Source organism: Ruditapes philippinarum, unplaced genomic scaffold (assembly GCF_026571515.1).
Source record: "Ruditapes philippinarum isolate M1 unplaced genomic scaffold, ASM2657151v2 ctg3014_1_1_1_1, whole genome shotgun sequence".
Lineage (NCBI taxonomy): Eukaryota > Metazoa > Mollusca > Bivalvia > Venerida > Veneridae > Ruditapes > Ruditapes philippinarum.
This window is the reverse complement of record NW_026851588.1, coordinates 26,683-43,771: the sequence shown is the minus strand read 5'-3', so window position 1 is coordinate 43,771 and position 17,089 is coordinate 26,683. Positions and strand designations below refer to the sequence as shown.

Genomic DNA, 17,089 nt, shown 5'->3' with positions numbered 1-17,089 from the left:
TAATCAATGCTTTTTTAATAAATTGACCAAATTTTAAAACACAAATTGCATTTTTTATCTATATATGACAACATAAAAACATTAAGTATCAAAATCGCGGCGCAGCTTACTTTTTCTCTGTGATGTAAACGTTTTCATCTCATTTAAACACATGTAAAACCTGTGCAAACAAAGAAAATTGCGGAAACGTTATAATAACGTTGTTTTGATGTGTATGACGGCATTCTGTCAGTATTAGAAGACATTTTGAAGTTGCGGTTATTTTACGCCCGTGCTTTAAAGGACAGGTGCTAAAAACAGCTTTATCAAAAATGGACGTCACGGATCCAGCAAAACTTCGGACAGTTATACAGTTCTGTGTAAATCTTGGAAAGACGCCTGGCGAGACAAAAACAATGATCGAAAGTGTGACAAATAAACCGTCAGTGTGTCGTTCTCTAGTTCTTGAGCAGAAGTACTAAGTCATTCACCATATTCGCCTGGTCTTTCCCCGTGTGACCTCGCCTTGTTTCCCAGGTTAAAGAAAGAGTCGAGAGGGAAACGTTTTGACAATATGGACGAGTGGAGAGGAGCCACCCAATGCATACTGTCATCATTCAGCCAAGAATGGTATGCGAGTACATTTAGAGACTCGGTCCGCCGCTATGAAAAATGTGTGCGGGTTAAAGGGGAATACTTTGAAAAGTTATAAGGCAAAACGGTAACATAGATTACTTCCTATGGAAGCATAACGTCGTTTGTGACGTCGTAAGCTGCGCCGCGTTTTGTCATGTCTATGTATACAAACTGGTGCAAAATCGTTAATTCTTGTACAATCTTTACAATATTTTGAGAATTTGTCGACATATGCTCACTAAATAAGATACTAGAATTTCATATGATTTGCTTTATTACTTTTTGTTTTATGCAGCGTGTCCACGAATTTTTGGATCACCCCTCGTATAATATACATGTTTGTATACAGTATCATACAGATGTAGTTGATTTATACAATCATAAAATTTAGAAATCTTGTGAAATCTCTGGCAACCGAAGACGTTTAAAAACAAGCTTTTCTATGTTTCGGGTATTTTAAAGAACGGTAGCAAATCATGTGAAAAATAGCCAAGAGTTCTGTAAAAGGCGATGCTATAGCTAAGCTCTTTTAGTTTCACTCAAAAGTGCCCCCGGGTCTGGCCAAATATTGACCCAAGGGGAATGATATATGTCAGTTTTGTTGAGGTCCACGAGACAATGCTACATTCAATACAGAATAAGACTTAATTGTCCTTTTCCATTACAAGTCTATTTATATTTATTTAGGTGAACCCAGGTGTTTGGCAAATATTAACATTAATGCATAATTAAATGGACGGGTAAAGTATTCGATTAAGACAAAGAGCTAATCAATGCTGATTATTTGTAAAATTAAAGATTACATTGTGACCACCTATAGTTTGTAGAATTTTATACATAATATATCTACTTTGTATGAAGTTAAACACTTTTAATTTTATGTTTACAAAGAGACTGTGTAGCAATTATCAATATTTTCGAATATCAAATTTGAACATAGTATCTTTAATTCATAAAGATTCGTTGGTCAATGACTATTACTTCTATTCATATTGTTACTGTTGTCATTAGTTTAAAAATTCATTAGTCACTGCATTATTGAAGCAATTGCAGGTGTTCATTGGCTACATCAATATCCGGTATGTTATATGACGCTGTATAGTCTTTATTCACTATAAAACTATGTTGACATAAAATGGAGAAAAAGTATGTAAAGGCTTTGAAACATCACTAAAAAACGTAGAGAGCAAAATGCATCAAATGTTACACGGAATTTCTCTCGGCATTTTTGTGAAACAATTACATTCTATGTATTGTCCAGGTCAAGCAAATAGAACTGGCAAGACCAACTTGTTTGGTATTATAAAATACGCAACACTTAAACGAAATAGGGCATTTATTGGATTCCATAAATGACAAATGTTACATAATAACAAACATGGCATGTTAATAACAAACATTGCATGTACATATTTGTATTAAATTACATTATATTGGAAGTGACTGGAGTGACGGTATAGAACTCATAAACACCAATTCACATGAATGTCTTACAAAATTGGCATATAATATTTACTGCTATTGTTTTGTCTGATTTAAGTAAGATTAAGAAAAAAGGCTTCCTTTCTTTTCTTCGAAATTCCTAAAAATTGAATTACATAAATAAAGTTTTGTCATTAGATTTAACTCATAACCAGTAAAATAAACACTGATAGGAGGTAATTTATGAAGAAACTTTCGGAATATTTTATTTTGAATTAATTCCCTTTTAGAAAGTTATATAATTGTGTTTGTGTTGTAGGTCGGCTATGGGTAAACTTTCAATCCCAAAATCAAGTGTGTGAAATAGCCTTTCTCTGATAAATTATTTTGAAACAAACTCAAACAACAAGCTAATCGTAAGTGAGAAACATTTATTGTCTCATAGTTGAAAAATGTTTACATTTTAGCCAAAATGCATAATTTGAACTACTATGTAAACAGATTTTTATAAGATCGGATACTTTTGTATTTAATTTTTATTAGGCCTATATATTATATTAGACGAGGCCTATAAGTATAAAGTTCGACTACATATTCAGTTGACTTTATTTCATATTTACAGGTCAAAGTTTCGGTTTAAGATATTTATTGCGTTTTCAATTTGATTGGAAATTCCATTCTTTAAATAGATTGGAAAACCCAACTTAAAAATAAATAGTATGGTTTTTCAAGAGCATTGTATAAACAATGTTTCTTAAACCCGCACTGAATAAGGTTATTTTTAATAAAATTTCATATGAATTAAAAAAATAGGCAAAGACAACGTTCACAAAACTTGGGAGAGGGGCATGTAATAAGTGAAATGGTAATAACTAAAAGGGGCCGATACGGGAATAAATGGGGCAAGGCAAGGGGTGTAATGATTGGCGTCCGCGCCGAAGCGCGGCGCCCTTTTATGTAATGAAATCAGATTTTGTGAAAGGGCGACAGCAACTTCTCGAGCCTTTATAGTTGTTCATAATAAAAGCCGATAATTCCGATCGGTATGAGGGTGCTTGATTATTAATTACAATGAATAGCGAACTGGAGAATTTCGCAATGCAAACATTTTCAAATTAATTAACCTTTTCCGTCAATAAATCGCGCTCTTCGGGGTATTTTTATTTATCATTTTGTAGTACACAGTGGGTTATTATGGTATGTTTTTATTCCGAAAGCTGTAAATAGAATGTTGAGTTGATGACCTAAATATTCCGAAAATCTATTTATAGAGGGATGTACTCTTGTCGGTAATTCCCGGTCTCTCCTGGTCTCTTTTGACGACCGGCGAATAGTACCACACGTTTATTGTGCGGTCTCTTCGGTTTTTGGAGTAGATGTTTGATATCGTTACAGAACAGAACAAATAAATTTTACAGATTAAATAAAGCTTTTTTTTTTCAAAATGAATGTTTGTCACTTAGTTTGGTTAAAATAATTAATAAAAATAGATCAACTCTCAAATTTATTGATTTATTATTATACATAAACATACAATTCGAAAAAAAAACCAACAACACAAATCGCATGTTTTATTTTATCTATATGAGATAAAAAACAATAAATATGTACAATAATTGAGAAAAAATGTACAATTTTTATGGCATTAATATGACACTATCAAACTTTGAAACATTTTATTTAATTTGTTATTCGTGTTTTAGTAAGATGCCGAGGAATTATTCAAAGTTACAAATCAGATTTTATGAATTATTCAATTGATATGATAATTTTTTTAAAAAAATGATAAAGAAAATACAAATGTATATTGTATATGGTTTTAAAACAATATTATATATTGAAAGTTCAACCATAATTTACTGACTTTTTTCCTGGTTGAGTTTTTGACTTATAAATCGTCGGTCATTATGACAATTGAATTTCTAAAATAGTAATAAACGTAAAAACTCAGTATTAAAGTAGTGCATAAAACACAAAAAAGAGAAAGAAAACATAATTCATAAAATCTGTATTTTTTATTAAAAAAGATATTACAATTAGTGTATAATAAATCATTTATGCTCAACATGGTAATATAACAAGTGTCATATTGTTACTAAGTGTGAACAGATAGCTTAAGAGGGGGTCTTTCGCTAATAGCGATAACATAATAAGGGACAATTACACAGAGTGTGGTGTTGATCATGCGTTACTCATATGGATTATAAATGATTGTATACGTGTATATCCGTTGCTATTAATAACCACGATCATAAAGAAATAGCAAGTAGTATTCTAATTTCTAGCATGCCAATCAAAGTTATAAATAATGACCAATGTCTTTCGTTCGTTCATTCATAAGTGATATACAATTCTGGTAAAAACCAATGAACCATTGAACAGTTTATAAGAATATCTTGTCATTATATATCTACTAGTTCATCTGCACCTGCTGCATATCTTGCTTGGACGCCCTTTGATGCTTTGCATCAATGCTTTTCTTGTACATCTTTGAATACGATTAATATATGTGACACCATTATGTGGCCCGTTTATACAGAAACATTAAAATCCGCAAAACAATACAAATGCATAAGATATTCATCTACATGATGCGTTACGTGGTCAATGAAAGATTTGTTTTCAAAATGAATATATTTATTATTGTTATCTTTTATTGAACATTTACATCATGAATATCATGAATGTGTATTTAACTTTACTAATGACATATATCTGCGTAAGGTATGACCAGCTCGCGTGGTCTGATTCTTTATTTGATTCTAGAATGAATCGTACTAAAAAATTTCCCTTTGAACATACAGGTACACACACATTGTCAACGAAATATAAATAATATGCACCTAAAGGGTTGAAATCACCACATTTCGGACAAGTATTCAATAGTTAACCAATGAAAAATTAAAAGATGAAAGGAAATAGAGTGCAGATCGGGTTCATCAATGTTATTCGGTCCGTATTTGTTATATTTCTCTACCGATTTTAATTATGAAAACAAAAAAGTGAAAATGACGAACACATTTTATTCATACACTACTTTCCTTGCAAACACTTAACGTTACGATAAAGAAATAAACGGTTATAAGGTTATTCAATACTTTTTGACTGACTTTTTGCATATAATAAAACTATGATTGGAAATCCCTAAAACGAAGTAACTAAAGCACAATTTCTTTTTTCTGGGTTAATATTGACTTAAAAGTTTATTTGTCAGAACAGACCAAAAATATATCATTAAAATAAAATAAAGTTCAAGCTGTTTCAAATTACAATCATTTCGTGAAACATTGTCGTATTACATTCCTTTACAAACACATCCAGATGCTTTTTAAACTGTATGCCGGTACCTTACCTTTACCATAATAGAGACCTGCTTCAATTTATTAATATTTGTATCAAGCACAAATGATTCTTTTACTGGCGACAAAAAGGGCTGGCTCAGTTATATGTTGAAACTTAAAAAAATGACTGACTGGGTATGAATTTACTCATTTAAACTTTATATATACCTAAAGTTATCAGCTATTTATACTTTAACTACGGGGTTATTGGCGGAAATTCATTTACCATGCACTTTTTTAAAAATGGAGTCAAGACAAAAAAACATTTATAAAAATTATAACGATAATCTTTCTAAAACATAAATGTGAATTTGGACATAGACCGGGATCATTGAACAAACAAACAGTGAACAAATTGGACGTTTACATTAATTGTACATAAATTCACATTTTGATTAATCTTAATTTTTATTTGTTTGGGTCGTCAGACCAAACAAATAATGGTAGCGAAATTTCAGACCCTGATGCTGTTAATTGCAAATGCCGAAAGTAGCCCGCTTTTTTGAAGCGGTTACTTCCCTTTATATTTACACTTACGCCTAAAAATTCAGGGGAGTTCACTGCGTAAAGATTGTCAAATGACAGGCGCATTAATTTTCAAGCAAAATAGTTCCCGAATGGTCGAAGATTTCTAATATTGTTTTATTCTTTATAGATATACATGCTTATAGTAAGCACTATGATTATTTATATCTGTGTTAAACAACACGTTTAGCGTCGAAATAATAAGTTACAAACCCTAATTTAGAATAATATGGTTTTCTTCAGACCATCAATTTAACTTCACCGCTGAGGGGTTTGCACGCTCGCTTAGGAATCGAGAGGTCTGGAGTTCAAATCCTACTAGAGGCAACTCTTTTTCTTTTTTTTAGTCAAATAAACATTGAATTGAATACCAGTGTTGCAATTAGTCTTACAGTTAAAACACTGGAAAGCATTGGTGGCACTATACAAAAACAAATTGGTTTATTATCTGAGACCCGAACAAATTCAGCGCCTTCTGTGCTTTGATTTAATTTGTATTTGTTCACATAGCAAATACATAGTTTAAACATTATTTCGTTAACTCAATATAAACATTATAATTATGTTCTCGAGTTAAAATATACAGATTAAACTTTTGAACTAGCCACAAGAGGCGAACATATAATACGAAAGCTGTTAATGTTAAAACAAGTACATTTAGATCAAACTTATTTCATAAAAGAAATAACACAGTGATTATAACTAGTCAATAATTAAGATACGAAAAAAATGTTAAAACCATTTCGTCCTTTGTCCCTTTGTCCTTTTGTCACTTTTATGGCAAAAATTTATTGACGAGTACATTTTATAATAGATATAATATCAATTTCTCTTACGTATTAAAAGGCAAACATATCAAGCAATGCGGAAGGAGCTCTTTCTAAAAGTGCAGGCGTTTGTCAAGTAAAGATAACCTTGAACCTTGAAGTTCATACTGTCTGACCCGGATACGTGTTTACTCTAATTATTGTCATATTATGTCTACTTATTTAATTTCGATCGGGAGAAGACAGTAGCTGGTCGTGTTTTAATTGATCTCGGATGATTAAGTAAGTTATTGTTATCAAGTCAAAGAATCTATTTAAAACATTTTTTAATAAACCTATATTGTTTGAAGTTAATCATATTTTGTTTACATATAAAATTGGAAATAAGATCTTACAAAGTGATTTGTAAAATTAAACGATGACATTTAAAAGTAAAGTTAAATCATCGGTTTGTTTAATTTTTATCTTTAACTGTCTATTTTCGAGACAAGGAGATTTATTTATTGATGAAAAGAAGCTTATATTTCCTTTTAAACACTATCAATATAGATTTTGGACAGATTGTGTAACATAATGAGGTTGTTTGTACTATACGCCGACGCAGTACGTGAGATAGCGATACAAGGAATACTGTACTTAAGCTTGTAAGTTCAATGTCAATATGGCCCATTATACGACTAACCGCTTTATCGACATATACGGAAGCCCATAAGTGCCATTTTGTCTTAGGAATTTTGTCTTATGACTAATGACTTATGTATTATGACTTTTGTCTTATGTATTATGACTTGACAAAAAAGGCGGCAAAAAGGCAAGTTTCATCACATGCGCCCATTATGGCTGACGGAGGTAAATCTGATAGTGAAACAGAAGACAATTTGGTAAGTGTTAGGCTCCCTAATACAAGCTTATTTCTCAATGTATTATTGTTTGTTTATAGCGAACACTATTTATGCTATTTATTTATAGCACACACTTGCTCCGATTTATGTATGAGCTAAAACTACAAAGATTTCATCAAGAGTACAAAATTTAGACAATTTAACAGGTAAATATTCCTGCTGTTAGTGCAAAGCACTCCTCACAGTGTTATCTCACCATATCTGTTCATTAACCTGTGCAATCACTTGAACAATATATTTTGACTTTCTTTGAGTTGAAATAGTAAGGAAATAAATAAAAATATCCAAGATTAATTAATAAGTGATTTTACCGCTTTGGGGTTTGCAAACATCATGATTTACTATGGCCACCTGTTTTTTTATTTTAGCAGGCATAATGCCTGTCATAAGAATCAAATTTCAAAGATAGATAAACTTCATTCATGAGTATAAAAGCGGAATATGGTTCATTTCCCTATAAAAGCATGGATTATGATAGACTTAACGGCTTAATAAAGGACTGGTCCTACTTGGCAGATACAGCGTCATTAAAGCCAGTTAGCATATATAACACGTCATGTGTGGTAAGGTGATGTGTATTTTGAGAAACAGCAATAACATTAAAGAATATTTATAGGTCTGATCATATTTCACTCAATGAATTTTTTACAGCACATAAAATTTCAAAAATATCTATAATTCATCATTTAAATTTCTAGAGTTTTATCTTTAATTCAGTTTGTATATTTTGTTCTGTACTATGGTCTGTATAGAAACTATGCGAACAACAGGGAAAATATAAATCACTTTTATCTACATCTTTCAAGTTGCTGGCTAATTAACTGTAAGGTGAGATATAAAATGATGCAATGTTGACCCGGTATGAACTGATAAGTCACAACACTTGGAATAATCTATTCATGTGTAACAAGTTTTTCAGGAGACCACTAAATGATTCAAGGAATTATTACTGATAATTTACCAGGAATAAAATAACAATATCTATTTCAAAATCATATCGAAGTAACATTTTCTGTGTCATAGGCTAATAACAATTGATAGCACAACTTTATATGAGACATGTATAAATGTTATAATGGAGTACTTATAAGAATGCTACACTTTAATTTAAACCTGCCTTTAATGAGTGTTTTTAAAGCAGTTACAATAACAAAATCAATTAAAAAAACTGACCAGCAGGATTATTGTTCTCTAGAACTGAATTGAATAACATAAGCGAGGAATGTCAGTTTTGATTTTGAGAAACATAACATTTGAAGTAGATTTATGGAAAGATAAACATAAAGTACCTTTGTAAATATTTACAAAAAGGACAGGTTTGGGAGAATAAGTGTATTAAAAAAACCTTGCATTTTCCCGCCATCTGTGAGATATTTCACTATACACTCAGTGACTCAGTGAATCGGCTATTATCACCTGGTATCTCACTTACGGAGAATTTGAATTTTGTAGCAAACAACAAAGCATGATTTATGTGTGAAAATGTAATTATTAAGATAATTAAAAATTATTCCAAATTTCAAAATATTGTTTTGTTAATAAAAGGAATTCAACTTCCAAGCTCTTCACTGGCATGTGTATCACTGAAAAGAAAAAATGGAAACAAAGTGATTCCCCTGAAGCATTAATCACAACAAAATTACGCGAAAATTGCAGACTCAGTTTGATTGAATCTGTACATGAGGGATAATGAATTAGTGCAACATCCCTCACGCCCCTTGCACCGTCTTGAGCGGTACTCAATTATCCACACTTAATACTGCTGGCATCAATGAAGGGCCAGAAAAGTATACCAACACTGACGTACATTTTAGAACCATCTTGCTCTTTTATAGTTTTACTTTTCACCTCGATTCTAATTGCAAAGTTGTCTCAATATCAGGTTCTTTTTTTAGAACACATCCGTCAAACAGTGGCTTAGTAAGGTTTTATGAATGTCCATCCACATTAATACACTGATGGTCACTCCTTTGCCTCTGTTGAACATGGTCAGGATGTTTGTCCCAAATATTTCTCGGACGAGTCCTAATATGGACCATTTCATTTCCTGAGAAAAAGTAGTTTACAGTGCCCTAAATCTTAACTCTCTAGAATTTACGTTTTCACCGCAAATTTTATGAAGATTTGCCAGGAAAATTGTTTTGATTGGTTTTCTAGGTCTTATTCGATTATTGGTCATCTGATTTATGAATGAATATTATTTGTTAGATTAAGTAACAAGATTCTTGCAAGACAGACACATTTTGATACATTTGTGAAACTTAATTCTTGCAATATTCTGTATGAAATATACATTATTTCTCCTACAGGAAAATGTGAGAAGAAAACGAATTAAGGAGCTAGTTAAAAATATAGCAGGGCAAAAAAATAAGAAGAAACAGCTTATGATGGAAAATCAAAAAAAGGTAAAAATGAGACATTCAGTCTGTTACGTTACTCTGTTTACAATGGAAAATACAAGTATTTTTTTACGAAACAGGGTTATGATTTATAAGTACAAATCCCTAAATAATGATGTTTTACCAAATAAATTTTGCTTTGGTAGTTGCTGGGTCCTCCTAAAGAAGTGTGAAGAACATGTCCCATGCCTTAAACTTGTAACAAAAATAATCATTTTAGTTTAGAAAAAACAGTCTTCATATATGTACATCTATATCTGAGTCATGATTTAATATATAATAATTAAGGATTTGAATAACTCTTTAACTTTTAAAGCAGCATACTTCAAACATTCATAAAAATTCTCATGAATATTATGAAAAGGAAAATATTGTTATGAACAAAGTAATAATCTACTTACAATCGTAAATTAGCAAAGGTGGTTAAATTGGCAAATATAGCCCTTTCGTTACGCGTTAGGAGAATTATGGTGATGCATACTGCAAAACCAGTGATTTATCCCAACATGTAAATTATAACTTAATTCTTGAATCTCTTTACTTTTCTTAAAATCTTAGCATATTTATCTTAAGTTTGAGTTTTTTTTAAAAATATTTTGACTCATCTGGAGGCATGCATCTTTAATGCTTAAAGTCATCTACTATATGATACTTTGTGCATGTACAACTTTGTTCTTTTGTCAGTTTACGTGCCATATAATCCTAATTAATATAAAAATCAAGTTAAGTGAAATGGTTGATTCAATTGCATTAATTCAGCATAACTTATTCAAATATAAATAAATAAGAAGTTTCACACTATTGTCTTTTTTTGCGTTCATTGAACGCTGCCTTAACTTGTTGATATTGTTTATCATATTTTGTGGAGGAATGAAATATGAGAGTACCTGAATCAGTTGTATTTTGATATCACTATATATACATGCAATGATATGTAATTAATATGAAAAATAAGACAGCTTGTAGTATGTAATCATTCAAACTATTACTTTTTTCCTCTCCAAATTGAATGTTTTATGTAATGAAACTTTACTATAAATGTATATTAATATGTGAAAATACAAAGAGTACAATAAATGATAATTATTAATCTGATATTGAGGAATCTATGGTGAAAACAAGGATTTTTTTTATAATTCAAAATATGACATTTTAAAGCCAATTCTTTGTTGTTTTTTTTCTAAACATGATCAATAGGTGGAAATGTAAAATCACTAAAAGAATGATCTGATACATGAAATGGCTCTACCAAATCGATAAAGATTTCTAGAAAATGACAAATAACAAATGTTTGACTTTTCATTCTTCTAAAGCATTTTTGCAATGTTTGACTACATAATATAAAAATAAACACTGTAAATAACCTACATGCAAAATCTTCTTTTATTCTATTAAAAAAATAATTCGAAGAACTAAGATTCAATTGTAGAAAACAGTTTGAACATTTATGATTATTTTGGCACAGAACCGACATGCAAATAGCAGTCTAATTTAGTATTCGCAAGTAAAATTATCACCAAGGAGATAGGGTAATAGATGAGCAAGCTGCGAGACTTCTTACATGTCTGTATAAATCAAATGATGCATACTTCTTAACCCGTAATACACAATACATAAGCCGTATTACATATGTCATGATACAAAATACAAAAGTCAAAATACATAAGACATAATACAAAAGTCAAAATACATAAGACATAATACAAAAGTCAAAATACATAAGACATAATACAAAAGTCAAAATACATAAGACATAATACAAAAGTCAAAATACATAAGACATAATACAAAAGTCAAAATACATAAGACATAATTCAAAAGTCAAAATACGTTCTGGTCTTTGTGATACATTGACAGAATGTTCATCTCTATAAATGTTTTATTTGAAAGCTGGTCGAGTGCAATCAAAAATGAAGTCAAGAAGTCAAATCAAATTAAGACCATGCAGGTGTCTGTGTGTCCATCCGTCTGTTTGATGTTTGTGTCTCCTGCTACACAATAACTGTAACATGCTACAAAGTAGCTGAAAAATTTACAGAACAATACAATTGCTTAATTTGCAATAATCAGGTAACACAGTCATCATGATCACTGGTTGCTCGCGACTGTATTTTAACACAGGGTAACATTTCTTTTGTGATTTTCATGAAACATGTTCAAAGTGTTCATAAGGTATTCTCAATATTGGACATTAAATGAGTGGTAAATACTAGATCACTTGGTTAAAATTTTAGTCTGGTAACTGTGTTTTGATTTTGTCAAAACCTAGATTAATTTAACGAATCAATGAATACGACCATTGCGTAAAATAATGTACTTTTTGAAAGAAATAAACAGCAAGTTTTTATGTGAGTGACACATATTTTTGGGCGCTTTATTAAATGACGTATACATTTAAGTTTTCTATGAGATTCAGTTATGATGGTTGAAAGATTCATCAAATTTCTATATATCCCTTGGTGTATTTTCAATAAATTATCCTAGATAGCTTATTATTTCTTCTTTCAGAAACAGCGAGGTACTGGTAGACATGCCATATATAAGTTGCACCTTGGATGGCTTCATGAAACTCGTGGGAAGTTAAGACAAGTTACCGCACGGAGAGGAGGCGGTACAAGAATATACGAATTTAAAAAAGAAGAAGAGCAAACTGTTCAGACAGTTATAAATTATGCAACTAGCATTTTCTTTCCAGATGGAAAAAATGATATAGGAAAGTTATCAGATATGGTAGTGAATCTGTCTACATATAACGGAGAAGTAATCTCAAAATTTGTCATGCCAAATGGGGAAGAATGTAATTTGCAAACATACTTGAAGTCTATCGGCGTGTTTTCCTCTTAGTACTTTTTATATTTGAGAACATCTAAAAAAACAGGAGATTGACGGTAGAGAGCCAGTTAGACAGCATGTAGATGATAAAAGCATTCCGGTTCCTTTAACATCATTGATAGTGAATGACCAAACACCTGGTGAAATATGTGTAAAGTACACTAAACTTTGCAACTCATCATACACAGCAGAATGTTCACAAAAAATCTGTCAAACCATTGATGACTGATTTCTTGACACAATTGTAAGTGATCCTGACAGAGAAAGAGATGGGTATAATCCACTGGAAAATAGTTTCAAAGTGACAGCCATAACAGTCAACAAGATCTCTATTTTGAGCCAAGCAGATCCGAGTTCTAACCACTTTGAATATCCAACAGCTACATCAAATGCAAAAGGAATAATTCATACACCTGACCAGATTGTGGGTTTTGAGAGGCAAGAAAACAAGGAAATCATACTTGGAGTACTTTATAAAGAACATAATTCTGGTGCATATTTTCAGTGGTATAAAAACAACGAACTCTTTGCAAGTGGACTTGACCTTTGCTTAATCCCCGTAACTGATCCTGGTGAATACTTGGTGAAGGTATCAGATAAAGATACACTTTATGAATGTGCAGCTGTAAGGGTGGACTCTCAAGCTTTGCTGGCAGAAAAAATAAAACTTTCAACATACACTTGTCATGCAACTCAGGAGATTTTTACTGACCGAGTATGACTTCAGTCCCTGGATGACAGTACAGTTGATACTAATTATATTACTAATAACTCCATCATTTCCGAAGCAGTCTTGCGGGGGTATTAATCACATTTAGTGATAGTTCTTGTTTTGTATTAGGCTGTTTTCAAAACTATAATTATTTCTGTTTCTTTGATATAAGTATTTTCAATTTGTTTAAATCTAAGTAAAACTTATGACTGATTTCAAAATATTTAAGTTTGTATGCCGAAAAGAAAGTTGGTTTTAAGTTAACACTTGTTTATTTTTTTACTTAAAGACTTAAATAATTGTCAATATATTTCGTTAAAACCATTTAATTTTGTTTATCTGAATATATTTCATATAAGCGAGCTCTTTTCCTTAAAACAATATTTTTATTTGTTTGGGTCGTCAGACCAAACAAATAATGGTAGCGAAATTTCAGAGTCTAATGTTGCTAATTGCAAATGCCGAAAGTAGTCCACTTTTTTGGAGCGGTTACTTCCCTTTTGTATGTACACTAAAGCCGAAAAATTCAGGGGAGATCACTGCGTAAAGATGGTCAAAGACAGGCGCATCAATTTTCAAGCAAAGTAATTCCCGAATGGTCAAAGATTTCTAATACTGTTTTATTGTATTTTCTGATCGAAAATAACTAAATACAAAGCGGACATTCAATCTCTGACACAGAAGTTTACTACAAACCTAACAACAAGTAGTTCTCAAAACAGCTAAAAACTAGCGATTTAAAAGAAAGAAATATTTTATTTTGTTACAAGTATCCAACAAATTACAACGCATTTAAAGTTAAACAATAGCGTTGGCTTATAGAATTGTCAATAAATGCACAATCACAAATTACGCGGATGAATATGATTTTATCAATGAAAATACTATTTTTAGCCATGTTGATTACCGAATACTACACAAACCGAGTAGTGGAATATATAGATTCTACATGCCGGACCGTTTGGGCGAGAGGATTTTTGCTAAAATATTTACTTCAATTATAAACAACAGGTTTACCCTGAACAAAATACCACGAAATTAATAAGGATTACAAACCCGAACTGCAATGGAAGTTTTAAATTTAGAATGACTTGATATTATTCAGACACTCTGTGTATAACTTCTCCGTGGTACAGTGGTAACGCGCTCGCCTCGTGAGTGAGAGGTCTCGAGTTCGAATCCCAGTCGAGGAAACTTTTTTTTTTGTTAAATTCTTTTTTTTAAGTGTTTTTGTTAAGGAAGTAGCCATGATATACAAAGATAAAGTGTGGCTGTCGTAATAAAAAAGAACATAAATGATTTTTTGATGCAACTCTAGTTATGCAGTATGTATCAAACTCTGGTGCCTTACAAAAGGAATTATAATACATAAAAATAAACTTATACAGGAAAATGCATACAGATATACAGTACGATTTAGATTGCAAAGATCAGAAAATACCACATAACTTGCAGCCGTTTGATTCTTTATAAATATACATGCTTATAGTAAGCTCCAGGATTATTTACATCTGTGTTAAACAACAGTTAAAGTCGTTACAAGCCCTAATTTAGAATAATATGGTTTTCTTCAGGCCGTTCACATATAAATTCACCGTGGCTGAAGGGTTTTCGGGCTCGCTTAGGAAGCGAGAGGTCTGGAGTTCAAATCCCAGTAAATGTTACTCATTTTTTTAAATTTTTAAAGTCAAATAAACATTGGATTGAATATCAGTGTTGCAATTAGTCTAATAGCCAATTTACTACAATTAAAACGCTGGGAAGCATTGGTGGCACTAAACATATAATCTCACAACCTGCACCTTTCTTACATTCTGAGACCCAAACAAATTCAGCGCCTTCTGTGCTTTGATTTGAAAGTGTTAGTCTTTAAACATAGCAAGGAAATAAAACAAATGGACATAGTTTAAGATAAAATGATTCGTGTTAGTAACAAATATTCATGTTTTGATATCCACCAGTGAAGTTTCAAGGGTTGTTTGAATAAGTTCTATGGAAAAACCTATAAAAGGGAAACAGAATAGATATGAGTTTATGTAATTTTAATTTACATAACTACTTTTTATGTTGTGTATGAATTTTAAATCATATGATAGACAATTATATACATTTATATAATATAACAATATTATAAGACATACATCCTGTAAAATCTGCATGTTTGGAAGTTACATTGTGGGCATCTCAGAACAACATTTTGGGAACAGGCATGTAACTAGTTTAGCCCCCTTGTATCAGATAGCTATCAGATCAAATAGCCTCGTGTTTCATTCTTCTTTGTGTTACTTTAATGTCCTTGAATTGACCTCAAGTAAGTAAAATATTCTGGTTCAAAGGCACATAACTCAAAAGTGAGATCGCAGAATTTACCAATACACTACGCAAAAGCAATTCAAAATTAACATCTGATACTATCTGATAGCATTTGGTTTTGTTTCTTTTTCAACTTGAATTTATTTCATGACTTAATTATTGTAATTATTGTTTTGATTAAAAGAAAACCTTGGCAAGAACTTGTTCCGCAAACGATCTAAATGAATAATATAAAATATCTGATACTTGAAGAGAATTTATTCAGAGCACATATGAGAGAAGTTATTCAATGGCTTCATCAATAAGTTCCAGTAGTTCCCTGTATAGTTCTAGAGCATCTTGTACATCCATGGGAATGCGGATGTCAGGCTTTAGTAATTTTACCAAATCTTGAAGTTCTTTAATGCATGTTGTCCTACATAAGCCGTACATTTCGCAACAAGCATCAACATCATTTTGATCTACAATCTTTCCATAATTGTGTCCGCCAAACAATTCCGGAACGAAGTACATTAAATCGGGTTTTCCATTTGGTACCTCAGAATTCCTCTGTTTACGAATGAAATGTAAGTTCCAATTAACCACTTTTCTGCCAAGCTCGGCCTGAATCAAGTGCATAAAAGAGAATTTCAAGCATTCAACATGTAAAGGATTTAATCCATCATACTCTTGATTGTCTTTTAAATCTTTGAAAAAGGAAATCCACCATTGAATTCCTTGGCGTCTCATTGTTCCCCACCAGGCCTCTATTCGTTGATTTGAAATACTTTATCCGTATATAAAACTTCTAAGTCCCGATATACTATCTGTATCATTGTACCGGAAGAACGGTTGGAGCAAAGACAGAGTTGAATTTTCTGTTCCCTTATCACAACGAAGAATTTGGGGAACAAACCGAAGCGTCTTCAGCGCTTCAAGATAATACATAGCGATGACTGCAGGGTTGTTGTTACTTTGTGACACTTCTAGCCAAAGTATCCTTCTACTGTAACCATCAATAGCACCGTGTATACAAAAGCCATATGGTTTCAGTTTATCGTAACCGTCTACGTGCCATACATAATTTGGAATCTTTATTCTGTACTTGCGTCTTTTAATTCTGTGGGCTTTCTGAAAATTGATTCCTTTAGGATCAATAGTTTTCATAAATGAAAGAACTTTATTTCTAGGAACTCTGAATTTATGTTCATTTGTCAAGCGTTTCAACATCGAACAATAACCAATGCACTGACCACTTGTCTCAATTTCCTTGGAAATATAA

General features: G+C 31.6%; 1 protein-coding gene and 1 long non-coding RNA gene across 2 annotated transcripts in view; both read left to right on the top strand.

The window, feature by feature from the left end:
* Positions 1–6,847: 6,847 nt before the first annotated feature.
* LOC132753019 (uncharacterized) overlaps positions 6,848–17,089 on the top strand; it is a 28,810-nt gene continuing 18,568 nt past the window's right edge. The window contains exon 1 of the mRNA XM_060743462.1: positions 6,848–6,952. The gene's annotated coding sequence lies outside the window, so the exon portion shown is untranslated. The remainder of the gene's footprint in view (positions 6,953–17,089) is intronic.
* On the top strand, positions 8,064–13,446 carry LOC132752951 (uncharacterized). Its single transcript, XR_009628888.1, has 2 exons — positions 8,064–9,977; positions 12,480–13,446. It is a non-coding gene; the product is annotated as an uncharacterized LOC132752951 (long non-coding RNA).